Source organism: Musca autumnalis, unplaced genomic scaffold, assembly GCF_047663935.1.
Source record: "Musca autumnalis isolate F117 unplaced genomic scaffold, ASM4766393v1 scaffold_5, whole genome shotgun sequence".
In the NCBI taxonomy this organism is placed as follows: Eukaryota; Metazoa; Arthropoda; class Insecta; order Diptera; family Muscidae; genus Musca; species Musca autumnalis.
Genome location: NW_027412088.1, coordinates 114538973 through 114554234, shown reverse-complemented (window position 1 = coordinate 114554234; position 15262 = coordinate 114538973).

Sequence of the window (15262 nt, the reverse complement as noted above, 5' to 3'; positions counted from 1 at the left end):
AAAAATTTTAGACATTGGTCCATATTTTCTTCTGACCGAAAGTGCAGTAATTTGGTATTGTGGGTTGTCAGATTGGAAGGTACAACCATGCCGGTCGATGCGATCTCAGTGGGTAGAAAACCTCGACACAGAAAATGATCAATATAGGTTCTTATTTTCGTATATATCCCAATTAAAGGAACCTCCAGTTTTTATGACCTTTGAAGGTTGTACGCGCATCGTCCAAATGGAATGAACGTAACATGGTATTTCGGATTCAGAATGCGTAGAAAGTATTGGTGTCTCCTTCGTATTAAACCTGGATTAAAAGAAAGTTAGCAGTTAGCATATTCCACGGCTCCTGGAAATAAGCCGTAGAGTTTAGTATTTTCAGAATCGAACAGAAACTAATGGTTCCGTTTTATTAAGGTACAACTCGTGGTGGTGGGTATAAAAAATTAGGCCCAGCCGAACTTGCTTCTTTTGGTTGATGAGAATTTGAGGCATGCATTGATCTAATCAAAAGCTTTGGAAAGTGATGTACATTGGACGGTTTTCTCAAAAACATACGATCACAGAATGGACATACCTTCAACCAACCTTTTGCATTTATTATCTGTCTTCATAACCACCTCGGATTCGCATATCGTTATTCATATTAAATATGGATGCCTCGATTACGCACGAACTCTATGTATTGATGTGAATAATGCAAGTTGTTGAGTTTATGAAAATAAAAATGTGGTAACAAAGATCCAATTCGATGGTAAATTTGGCCGTGGGTATGTGGGGTCGATGACAACGAACACAACAATCAATTTTAGGTTACGTAGATTACATCAATAGAACGGCCAGTTAATGTCAGGTTCAATCCGCGTTCTTCAATAATATTAACTGCCAGCGTTCCAGCGTACTTCCTATTAGATATTCCAAAAATAACAATCCAGAGAATGGTAACATCAATTGAAGCTGCTAATAACCTCTTAAAATTAAATTAAAATTTTCGCAATTAATTTGCACAAAGAATTGTTTGCATAAAATGAAAACTGACATTTATTGAATTAAATAAAACAATTTTTTAGAAAAATTTACATAGAGATCTTTTAAAAAGTCAATAGCATGTGGTGCATTTTCGCCAAAAAACTGTAAAAAAGTGACACGATATAATCCGAACGCAAAAGCTGGAGAGAAATGTGTGGAAAAAATTGACATTCTTCAAAAAATATTTTGCACATTTTTCGCAGATTTTCGCGATTTTTTTAGGTTTTATCCTTTTCTGCCATGATACCATTCCGAATTGGTGCGAATTGTCAAAATCTGTTCAGCCGTTCTTTAGTTATAAGCGTAGTAACTAACATCATTCTTTTTTATATATATATATATATATATATATATATATATAGATTCCAAATATATATCTTTTGGTTTGATTAGAATAAAATATTTGGGAGTTCTCGAAATATTTCGAAAAAATCCCACACAATAATTAATGTATCCTTTTAACGCTTCATTAGGAAATATAGTTTACCATAGCGAAAGCTTAGTTGCTTACTGAAATAACTTATAAAGATAGGAAAATAAGATTAATATTGAAATTACAATCATTCAAAATATATGAACATTAAAAATCCTGTTATTCGCGAATTAGTTAAAGTCAGTTGATGCGCATCCGATTTTGGATACAGCGAATCAATCTCTTTCAATATTTATGCATATTTCGATGTTTCACTCAGCGACCATTGGCTGCCGTCAGTTGCATCTCACAATGCCAAAAACCTTAAAGTGGGTGTTTAAACTACGTTAAAACTTATAATAATATAAGAATTTCCAACCCTGTACATTTATTTTAAATTTGGCATCATTGTACACTTATTGCTCTATTCTTTGATCTATCTGTCACTTTTTGTAAACATCAAATGTAACGTAATAAAAATCGGCCTCTTTTACTCACGGCCACCGAAGGAACCACATCTCAGCTCAAAGGAAAGTAATAAAACACTAATACAAAACTTACTTGGTATTTCTTTTTGTTCAACCCCGCTAAGGTAATCATTAGCCACACTTCGATGGCTTTTGTAGTGATTCTCCTATCTCTGGAAATTGCGTGCCTACTCTTCTCTCTACCAGGTTTTAAAGTTTTCAAACAGTACCAGAAAGTACCCTGCAACTTTCTTCATGGTCCTTCGAGCCCTCCTTGAAACAGCCCGTGGTGACACATCCTTCCAAAAAAGGTGCTGTGGTGGGTAATTGAGCAAAACCCCAAAATTTACATAACTCAATGTAAATATCTCAAAAAAAAAAAAAAAAAAAAAATACAGTCCACTCTCAACTCTGTGCAAAAATTCAAACAAAAAAGTGCAAAACAAATTAATCAAAAAGTGCAGTGCTAAAAATAACTAAACTTTTCTCTAATTTCTTTAAACCCGCATACATTAATCTCAAAAACCACAAATTGCAATGGTATTACTCACCGCATACGTAAGCCGGTGGTGCAGTGCAAGCATCTTGGATTCCCAGTCATAAGGACCGGGGTTCAATTCCTATCTCCGCTCAATTTTTTTCAAATATTATTTTTTCCCCTTAAAACAATGCAAAAAATGCAATAATAACTAAAATGCCGTAGTTTTTTTCTCAAAAACAACAACAAAAACCTATTTTTTGACCTGGTGTTTAACAAAAGTGAAAATTAAGCAAATTCTCAAAAAAAAAAAAATCAACAAAAAATCTGCACTAATAATGTTCAAACTCACAAATAAATCGTTGGCACCATGGATATGTCGAACATTCCGGGTCATAAGGACCGCGGTTCGACTCCCGTCTGCATCGAGTTTTTTTCTTTTTTCGACAAATATTTTTTTCTTTTTTCAAAAAAGTCAAAAAATACTTAACCAAACACAAGCCCAATTTTTATACAAAACAATCACAAATATCTCTCAAAATTACAAATGCAACAGTTTCAGTTCTCACGTGCTTAAGTGTTAGCTCCAAGCTAGCGTTCCCGATTTCTAAGCGTAAGGACTGGGGTTCAATTCCCGTGGGCATCAGTTTTTTTTTTCAAAAAATAAAAACAATTTTTTTTTCTTTTTCTTTGCAAATATTTTCCTTTTTTAGGAAAAAGCAAAAAGAAATACATAACCCAGTCATGTTCTCAAAAAATAGAAAACAAAAAACAACTAAAACAAGAAAGAATCTCCTTTCTCCCAAAATTGTGGTTAGCATGCGGCTAACGTAGTTAACTATCAAGCACTAGTTCGGGGGTTCAATCCCGGGGTCCGCAAAATTTTAAAAAAGTGACTTTTCTGAATTCTTATTAAAATTTTGTTGGAATGTGATTACAAAAATTAACGAAAAGAAATGCGAAATAACATATAACTGTTATCTTCTCCCCTTGTTCGGAAAGAACAACCGTAAAAGTTAAACATACAAAAAAATTCTACAGACACGAAAATATATAATTATTGTTGTTTCCTTCCAATTGAAGTGTAATTAAAATATACAAAAGCCACTCCCTATGGACAAGCATACTCAACTAATAATAGAGCTACCGATTCCGACATATGGTTGTAGCCTAAAGGATGTGTTTCAGGTTTCCATAACCGAGGTTCGTGGTTCAACCCCTGCAGCTATAGAATCTCGCTTTGAATTTTTCTGTGGAAAATTGTTAATATAATTCGAAGAAAACTTAAAGTTCTAAAATTAGAACAAAGTAATAACCAACGGCCTAATAATTACAAAGTGAAACATCATCACATCCTCCGTCTTCTATAATCCTATCTTTCCTCACACGAAAGATCCCGTCTCGTCTCATTCAAAATGCACAAACCCATCTCGTCTCATTCAACTCAAACTTGTTGGCCCCCGGAGGGTTTGCTGCATTTCACACAGCAAAATCAGTTCAATTACAACATTAATAACAATAAAATAAACACAAACAAAAATATTGTCTCTTTTCTCATTTCTCCCAGCACCGAAATAGGCAAATGGAAACACATTAAATGCTGGCTTGCTGTATCGTATACGTCCATCCTATGGTCGGACCAGGTCATCGCATTAAGTAAATGGAAGCACCTTCTCTTGTTTTGGGTCCCAGTATCAACATCAGCTGTGACGAGCCTTTGGATAATAAACTTCACCATAAATAAACTTCAGTAATTGGATTCCTCTGTAATCTTTCATGCATCTACATCTACTACATAACATATATATTGTCCATTCTGGCCAAGGCGGGGAGCATGTTTAAACTACGTTAAAACTTATAATAATATAAGAATTTCCAACCCTGTACATTTATTTTAAATTTGGCATCATTGTACACTTATTGCTCTATTCTTTGATCTATCTGTCACTTTTTGTAAACATCAAATGTAACGTAATAAAAATCGGCCTCTTTTACTCACGGCCACCGAAGGAACCACATCTCAGCTCAAAGGAAAGTAATAAAACACTAATACAAAACTTACTTGGTATTTCTTTTTGTTCAACCCCGCTAAGGTAATCATTAGCCACACTTCGATGGCTTTTGTAGTGATTCTCCTATCTCTGGAAATTGCGTGCCTACTCTTCTCTCTACCAGGTTTTAAAGTTTTCAAACAGTACCAGAAAGTACCCTGCAACTTTCTTCAGTGGGTAAAAGTCGCGCAATGTGCATAAGATTTTGATGCGCATTCGGTTTCATTAGCGCCCATCAAAAATACGTCAATATTCACCTATTTCAAATAGATTCTTTAAGAAACGCGGATGTGCCTCCTCATTCTAGTTTGCGTAAAAAACCATATTACTCGCATCTCTGTAATTTATGACACGCGTTTTCGCAAATAATCGCGTGTAAAGGATTCCATTTATGTAAAAATTTTTAAAGAAAATCGCGGTTTAGTACTCGGATTTGTCAAAATATATTTTTACGGATTTTCCTTTTTTCAAGTTATCTATATCCGCGGTTTTAGTGGATGGATTCGATCTCATTAGATCCATCGCGTAAAAACACTAAATTCTTGCGGGGTTCAAAGGAAGTAGAATGACACTTGTAAATTTTAAACACAAAAAATAGGTTTATTAAGAAAATTCACGCATCAAATTTTGGCCTTAGGCTCCAATTACTAGGATTCTGTAAGGAGAGTTCTATAATCCTGTTATGAATTTGGAATATCATCTTGTTGCGCGTCCGAAGTTCCGGCCCCGAAGTTCCGGCTTCTAAATGTCTACATCAATTTTAGGTGGAAGCAGTGGATATATCGAAAAATCATACACTAGAATCATGTATTCTGTCATTCTTTCTTTGGGCATAGGCCTATAAAATGTGAGGTTAAGCTAGAAATCGGAAGGGAACATAAAAAACTTGTTGGCTTCAACCCATTTTTACCAATTTTTCTACGTTGATGCCAACACAGCTTCCACGAAAATTAATTTTTATGATTTATATTAAAGATTTTCTGTCATACTATATAGAATATATTAACAGTTTGCGAATTCTGAATGGGTGAAACTCGGATTCATTGATTGTAAAACATTTTTAGTTTTTACCATATGCCAAACTTATGAGTATATCGGTTTCAGCATTAATTTGGGAGACAATGGGATTGTGTCTCTGACCGTAGGTATATATTTAGAGCCAAAATACCAGTCCACGCCCACTTTTTTATATGTTATTTCTTAAAAACTTATGACCACTCCCACTCTTTTCAATATATTATTTTTCCAAAACAAATGAACCTAATTTCATGAAACTTTCAGAACATGTTCAGGAATATCCCGTGCTATATGAAATGAATTTCAGGGTCTTATTGTTTTATAATCGCCATATTGCTTAAACTTATGAATTTCAAATTAATTTTCGAGACAACGGTGGTGGCGTCCCCGACAAAATTTTCTTTCTTGGTGCCCAACGCCACGACCACTGCCCTTAAAGTATGTTATATCCCGAAAACAACCGAACCGATTTTCATGAAATTTTTTGGAATGTGCGGTGGTATAGGTAGGCATGAATTTCGGAGGTGGCACGGTATCTCCCCTATTAAAAAAAATCGATATATTTACAAATGTCCTTAAATGGTGAGGTTCATCGGTCCATCAGCCATGAAAAACTAAAACATATGTATAAGTCTCAATAATCGGGAGAATTCGACTTTACCATTTTATAACTTTTAAAATTAGATCGCTTTACGATAAAGATAGGGGACATGGGCGATAACAAATCATAAAGAGCATCAATGGGCGAATAAATCCGACAAAGTCCGTAAGAGAAATGAAAGGTTACAGACAAAATCTATTGATAAATTTAAAATCCTCAATCAATAACTCGGTTCGAATTGTAAAGCATAAAGTCTATAAGAAGTTGATATAAAAACTCAATTCGACGGGCCAGGAACGCGGACCAGAGTCTGCCAGTTTTTTGTATAAAACCTTTTGTCGTAGCCCCACTTAACGGTATCGGCCGATTTTATATATTTTGGGAGTTTAGAGACACTTTATAACCGATACGGCTATAGTTCGGTATTTCGACGCCTTGAAAGGTAAGAATCATTCGTACACAAAATGTTTAAAATAAGTCAATGTTTTGGTTTTGACACCATACAACGGTAAATAAAATTACACATCTAATATTATAAAAGAGTTCAGTAATGATGACTGACTCACTGTCTGACTGATAATCAACGCCCATGATAAACGGCTAAAGCTAGAATCTTGAAATTTTGGGTGAGGGTCACTCATGGTCCGAAGGTGTCAGATAAGGCTGGGTTTTTGAAAATTCGAACTAGAAGGGTACGAAAAGTCCTAAACGACGAACCGGTAGAGTTAGAATTCTGAAATTTGGAATGAGGGTCACTGATGGCATATACGATAAACGTACCGAACGGTTTTCAAAAATGAAAATGTACTAAATTTAGTACCGTTTGGTATTATCTGAACTGATAGAGCTAGAAGCTTGAAATTTGGAATGAAAATCAAGGTTGAGAAGTTAGGTTGATACAAGGAGATGCTTTTGGAAATGTGCACTTATTTGTACGAAAAGTACTGAATGGTACTAAATTTGGTACAATTTTTTTTTAGAAATTCGTACTTATGTGTACGTAAAGTACTAAATGGTACTAAAGGTGGTACAATAGGGATTTGGGTAAACGAATATATTTGGAATTGAGATTACTGTTAGAGTGTAGGATTGGGGAAGTTTTGAAAATTCGTACTTATGTTTATGAAAAGTACTAAGTGGTACTAAATTTAGTACAATGGGGATTTGGGTGAACGCATAGACCAAGGATCCTGATTTCGTAATTGAGATTACTGTTGAAGTGTAGGATTGAGGTAGTTTTGGAAATTCGTACTTCTGGGAACAAAAAGTTCAAAATGGTACTAAATTTGGCACAATGGGGATTTGGGTGAACAGATAGAGCTGGAATCCTGAAATGTGGAATTGGGATTTCTGTGTAGGATTGAGGTAGTTTTGGAAATTCGTACTTATGGGAACAAAAAGTTCAAAATGGTACTAATTTTGGTAAAATGGGCATTTGGGTGAACGTATAGAGCTGGAATCTCGAAATTTGGAATTAAGATTACTGTTGGACTGTAGAATTGAGGTAGTTTTGGAAATTCGCACTTGTGTATACGAAAAGTACTAAATTTGGTACAATGGGGATTTGGAATCTGAAATCCTGAAATTTGGACTTGAGATTATTGTTGAAGTGTAGGATTGAGGTAGTTTTGAAAATTCATACTTATGGGTACGAAAAGTAATAAATGGTACTAAATATGGTACAATTTGGATTTGAGTGTACGAATAGACCTGGAATCCTTAAATTTGGAATTGAGATTACTGTTGGAATGTAGGATTAACGTGGTTTTGAAACTTAGTACTTATGGGTACTAAATGGTACTAAATTTGGTACAATTTGAATTTGGGTGAACGGATAGCGCTTGAGTCCTGAAATTTGAAATTAGGATTACTGTTGGAGTGTAGGACTGAGGTAGTTTTGGAAATTCATAGTTATGGATACGAAAAGTACTAAGTGGTACTACATTTGGTACAATTTGGATTTGGAGGAAAGGATAGAGCTGGAATCCTGGAATTTGGTAAGACTAATGTTGGAGTGTAGGATTGAGACATGGAGGTAGTTTTTGAAATTCGTACTTATGGGCACGAAATGTACCAAATGGTACAATTTGGATTTGGATGAACGCATAGAGCTGGAATCCTGAAATATGGAATAAAGATTACTGTTGGACTGTAGAATTGAGGTAGTTTTGGAAATTCGTATGCATGGGTATGGAAAGCGCTAAATGGTACTAAATTAAATAACAAACAACAAAACATTGTTCCACAACATCCCATACGGGACAAGGGAGACTTCTCTCATAGCAATGAGTGCACCCCGATTAATATTAGCTCAATGATATGGGACCTACAGTTTATCGCCGGGTCCGAACGGCGTGTCCTACGACACCACTTGTAGAGAAGGTTTACATGGCTGAAATACTCAGGAAATGTCCCCAACATTACTGAGGGGTATTTTGCCACCGTTGAAAATTTGATGTTCCCTAGTCGGGAAATCGAACCCACGACCTTCTGCGTGCAAGGCGAGCGTGCATACCATTGCACCACGGTGGCACCCACTAAATTAGATACAACTTGGATTAGGGTGAACGAATAGAACTGGAATCCGGAAGTTTTGAATTAAAGTTACTGTTGGAGTGTGGGATTGCGGATGTTTTGGAAATTCGTACCTATGGGTACGAACAATACTAAATTTGGTACAATTAGGATTTGAGTGAATGTATCGAGCTGGACTGCTGAAATTTGGAACTAAGATTACCCTTGGGCTGTAGGTTTCAGGAAGTTTTGAAAATTCGTACTTGTGTGTACGAACACTACTAAATTTGGTACAATTTGGATTTGAGTGAACAGATAGAGCTGAGGGAGTTGTGAAAATTCATACTTATGGGAACGGAAAGTACTAAATTTGGTACAGTTTTGATTTTAGTAAACGGATTGAGTTGGAATTCTGAATTAAGGTAACTGATGGAGTTTAGGATTGAGGAAGTTTCGTACCTATGGGTAAGAGAAATACTAAATGGTACTAAATATGGTACAATATGGATTTGGGTGAACGGATAGAGCTGGAATTCTGAAATTTGTAATTAATATTACTGTAGAAGTGTATGATTCAGGTATTTTTGGATAGTCGCACAAAAGTACTAAATGGTACTTAATTTGGTTCAATTTGGATTTCGGTAAATTAATAGAATCCTGAAATTTGGAATTACGGAAGAGTACGATTCGGATAGTTTTGAAAAATCGTAATTATGGATAGGAAAAGTACTAAATGGTAATAATTTTGGTACAATTTGGATTTAGGTGAACGGGTAGCGGTGGAATCCTGCAATTTGAAATTATGATTATTGTAGGCATGTTGAATTGAGGAAGGAAAATTCGTACTTAATGGTACGAAAGTTCTAAATTGTTTTAAATTTGTTACAAATTATATTTGGTTTAATGGATAGAGCTGGAGTCCTGAAATTTGGAATCAAGATTACTGTTAAAGTGAATGATTGAGGTAGTTTTCGAAAATATTATTTATGGGTACGAAGAGTACGAAAGGGTACTATGTTTAGTACAATTTGGAATTGGACGAACTGCTACAGCTAGAATCTCGATATTTGGAATTACGTTTACTGTTATTATTTCGTATTATTTTCAGTGTGGGGTTGAGATATTTGTCGAAATACGTACCATAACTATACGAAAAGTACTTAATGGTGGACAGTGCTGGAATATAATTTTTTGGATTTAGGGTGAGTATTGGTGTGCAAAGTTGGTCTCGCTGTTAATGTGTAAGGGTGGGATACGGCTGATCTTTTTGAAAATCGAACTAAAGCGGTACAAACATTACTAAAAAAAATTAAATATTAATTAAAATTGGTATTAGTGCAACAAAATTTTCATATTGTATATTTTTTATTTGTTTTTTATACCCTTTCCGTATACGAAGTAGCGGGCACTTTGCTAGTTAATTATAAATAATAACGTTGAATGATTTCGGCCAGAAAATTTAGATTTGAGACAGAAGTGGTATGGAAGGAAAATGTAGTTCTTTACACACGAACAGAAAATAATGAAACGCACTTATATATTATATAGTAATTCCGTTAACTAACCGTTTTGTTACTGTAATGTACAGCAAGGGAAAGATCGAGCATTTTTATACCATATATAATTTACTTTGCCGAAATATGTCCTGCCTAAATTAAAATATGGGCCGAAAATGTAATTTACCGAATTCAGTCCCATATTCCAAATTTCGTCAAAATCGGACATAGCGTGTTTCGTGCAGCAAATACGTGAAATCGGCCCAAAAGATATATGGGAGCTATATCCAAATCTTAACCCATTTCGATGCAATTTGAGCCTATTTCGATTTCAGTCACACATTCCAAATTTCATCGAAACGGGACATATATAGCGTGTTGAGTGCAGCAAATACGTGAAGTCCGGCGAAAATATATATGGGAGCTATATAAATCTGAACCTATTTCGATATAATTGTGAACATTTATTTCTAGACCGAATTCAGTCACATATTTAAAATTTCATCAAAAACTGACACATATAAGGGCCTATATAATCTTTCTGTGTTGGGGCCCTTTACAGCTTTAAACATATAAAAACTGACACATATAACGTGTTTAATGCAGCAAATACTTGATATAGGCCGAAAATATTTAACCAGTAGTGCAATTCTCTAACACATTTTTTGAGTTACCGACAAAAATCGGTAAAATGAAAACGCAAAATTATGAATGAAAAGTTCAAATAAAAGTTGACAACACTCTTGCTATCGGTAGAACTTTACGACTACTTTCTCTTGGTAGCTAAATTACCGAAAAATATCGTTAATTACCGAATTTATAATCATTTTAATTTTACCGACAACTGTCGGTAACTCAAAAAATGAGTTAGAGAATCGCACTACAGGTCCGTTGAATTCCAGATACAGCTCTCAATATTTAATATGGAGCTTTTTTATTTGGTACAGAAGCTTCAATTACTCTATCTCTATCGGTTCACGTTTTGATATAGCTCCCACACAACGGTACCTCCCGATTTTCGGTATTTTGAAGGTTTGAGCCACATTATCATACCAAAATTGTTGAAATTTGGTATTTAGTCTTCGTTGGGGCTACAAAACCCTCTTCCAGAAATTTGTCAGTGCGGGTCCACGTTCTGATATAGCCCCCATAGAACGGTATTTTAAAATTTTAGCCTCATTATCCCATCGAAATACCTGAAAATTGATACTTTGTATTCGATATGGATATAAAACATTCCTATAGAGAATGTGGGTATAGATGGACGTTTTAAATGGCCTAGAGCTGGCAAACTATCGTTAGTTCGACTATAGTTTTGATCGCTGTGGTAAAGCCTTGTTTATATTGAACTCTAAACAAATTATTTTTTAAATAGTTCGTGACAAATAGTCCAAAACAAGTGTTGGTGGCCGATATAAACTTTGTTTTTTGTCAGTAATCAAAACAATAGTCAGACTGTCGTTGGTTTTGTAGCACCATATGGCCCCCATAGAAGAGGTATTGCAGATTCTCATATTGGAATGTACTTCGATACCGCTCGATGTGAAGTCTTTTAAATGATTAGCCTACCGTTGTGACTGTAACTTGATATTTTGGATTCTCAAAGGGTGGAAGAACTCCACAAAGAAAATTGTCAATATATTTTGGTATGTTCCCAACATATATCCAGATTTTTAAAATTTCTAGTAAACTTATCTTGAATTTACCATTTTTAGTTCCACATAAAATTTCTCTAGACTATAGCATGGAAATGGTACTTAATTGGCCGCGGGGGTACTTCTGTACTTTTTATAGTGAAATGGTACTGTAAAAAGTACTATTGTACTGAATTTTCCATCCCTGGCGTAGCTTAAGCTTAACTCTAAACGAGAAAATTAATAAAAATCATTAAAAATGATCTTCGCCCTAACAGGCAAAAATTCAAAAAAATAACAAAACAGGCTGAGACCGGCTGGGATTTGAACCCACGTCCTTGAAAACATATCAAAAATTTTTGTCACGGCGTGTTAGCGTTCAAAGCCAAACTCATAACTTCAAAGGCAGCGCAAAATAGCGTTTGTCATGAAGAAATACATTTCAACGGCCAAATATCCGTTAATGTATAAAAACACATTTGCATTTAAAAAACGAAAAGTTCTAAGACAGAGAAGCCATTCGACAGTCGATACGTCTGAAAAGCTGCTTAACCAACAGCGAAACCAGGTAACGTAATTTGGTGACTGTGTGGGTTCGAGTCCTTGGCTTTCCTTTTTCACTTGCAAAAAATTTTCCGATCATCAAGCTTAACTCTAAACGAAAAAATTAATTAAAATCAAATCAGTTTCAAAATCATTTTTATGCAATAATAATTAAAATATATTGGAGAACGCCGAAATTAAATGCAACATGTTTGTCAGATAGCAAATTTTCTATAGAAAATCTGTTAGAATCCTCATTTTACAATTCATGCAAAGCAATTTACTTAATTCTTGTACAAAAGATGATTTCAAACAATTTGTTTTACAATAAAAAAAAATATTTGTATGCATATATATGTATATGTATATATGTATATATATATATATATATATATATATATATATATATATATATATATATATATATATATATATATTTTTATACCCTATACCACAATGTGGAAAAGAGTATTATAAGTTTGTTTTGGTAAAAATTCATGTAACACCGCGAAATATTCGTCGGAGACCCCCAATGTCATATACCAATCTTCATATCTCGACGAGATAAAGCGATTTTGAGATGTGTGTCCGTCCGTCAGTCCGTCCGTCTGTCCATTATAAATTGTAAACACGCTCCAGGCCGCAATTATGGACTGATCGTCACGAAATTTTGTATGGAGGTCGGGTTCAGACCAGAATAGATCCCTATTATTATTATTGGTGATGATCGTGAAGTATTTAGCGTGTGAAATGGATCAAAAACATAATATTTATCCAATTTTCTAGCGGCTCTGTAGGTCTCAATAATAGTCCAATCAACACGTAATTTTAAATAAGGTAAGAGTATATCACAAAGGAGAAGCTTGCAATTTGAGATGGCGATCGGATAATATTTAGAGGGTTAAATGGACCAAAACTTTTGTGTGAAAATTGTGAAAATTTTTAATATACAGCTTATATCTTAATTCCTGGAAGTGACATTCCGGACAAGTGAGATATACTTGAAAGTGGAACGCTTGACCTTTCAATTGATGCCAATTATGTTGGTGTGCATGATCAGATAACAGAGTTACAGCCTAATATATTCCGTTATTAGTTTGTAGTGTAATAATAAACTCGCTAGAAGTCGCAATTATACATAAATAGTCACGAAATTTTGCACCCGGTAAGAGTATAGGTCGAAAAAGATGCCTACAATTTTGAATGATGATCTGATATTCGTTAGCGGGTGAAATGGACCATTACTTTTGTATGAAAAATATAAAAATTTTATTTTTGGTCGATATTTTAATTCCTTGAGGACTACTGACCTTTCCTCTGATGTAAATTGCAATAAAGTGTTTGCTAGATAACGAGCCTACTGTAGAGAACCACATTTTTATCCCATGCTACATATTTTCTCTCCAAAAGTTTATGTAACACCACGAAATATTTGTCCTAGACCCCTTATTTGGTATGCCAAAATTCATATCTCGACGAGATAAAGCGATTTAGCGATGTGTGTCCGTCCATTAAAAATTGCAAACAAGCTGAAAGCCACAATTATGGACCGATTGTAACGAATTTTTTAAAGAGGTTGGGTTCGGGCCAAAATAGAAATGATTAGTTTTTGGTGCTGATCGTGAAATGTTCAGGGGATGAAATGGACCAAAAACTAAATTTTAACCAATTTTGTAGCGGCTCTGAAGGTCAAAATAATAACCCGCAAAATCTTAAACAAAGTTTGAGTTTATGGTGAAGAAGAAGCGTACAAACCAACGTGAAGATCAGATAATACTTAGCGGGTTAAATGGACTGAAACTTTTGTGTGAAATTGGTAAAAATTTTAATAACGTTGCGGTTAAACAACGGAAGTAGTAGTACTACATAAGTGGGTTTCATTACATTTTAGTTTGTGTGAACTAAATTTTCCTTTCCTGCTACAAAAATGTCTTTGTCATGCTAGATAACTTTTTGGTTTTGGTCATAAGTATTATACATTACATCTCTGATATTTGATAATTAAATTTTCACAATCATTGAAAAGAAGTGGTATAGGGTATCCCATGGTCGGCTCCGTCCGACTATAGACTTTTCTTACTTGTTTTTTTTTTTAATTTTGTATAAGAAAAAATTGTCGTTGTCGTAAATGTTACGTGGCCTGTTCGGTTCGAAAAAAGGATAAAAATCTAATATTTTCAAAAGTATTTGGATATTTTCGCATTTAAGAACCGTTCATAGACATTTCGTATGTTCCAGAAAGCTGTTTGCTGGTATCTTTGCCACATTATTGTGGTTTATTGTTTTCTTGAATTTTAAACGGTTTAGTATCTATGGAGCGGAAACCGAGAAAAGTGGATAAAAATCGCATTTGTTTTGCTATTTTTGGCCATTAAGAACCGTTGATACAGAGTTCGTATGTTCTAAAAAGTCGTTTATTGAGATCTAAGAATTATTTTTCTAGTTGGTTGTTTACTTCAATTGTGATCGCTTAGATATCTGCAGACTAAAATGAGAGAAAAAATTATAATGGAAATTTGACCTTGACGATTTTGACCTTGAAGATGAAGTTGAATGGCTTTTATATGTTCACAACTATTATACTTTAGAACGAGAGCTACAACTTTTCTTTCACGAGTAAACCAAATTCTAAAGCGGTGTAGAAGATATGTGCCTTTTGACATCGAAGCCTCAGGTCTTTGGGGGCCCATATCTTCTATCACGCTGCGGTTTCAAAATATGGTTAACAATTTTCGTGTCGCATAGTGTATTAGAATCAATTCCATGAATGCGAAGTACAATTTCGATAAGAATAACTTTGTTGTTTATATTTGTTATGTTTATACCCTCATCATTTATGCTAACGAAGGTATATCGTCACCATAAATGCCCGAAGTAGAGATAGAGTCAAAATGAGTTTTTTGATTGAATCTAATACATAAGACTAAAATACATGCTCTTGCAAAATTTCAAGCTTCTGCGTTAAAATATAACGATCCTATTCAAGAAAAGGCATTTGGGAAAATGGTATAACAGATTTTGTTGTAATG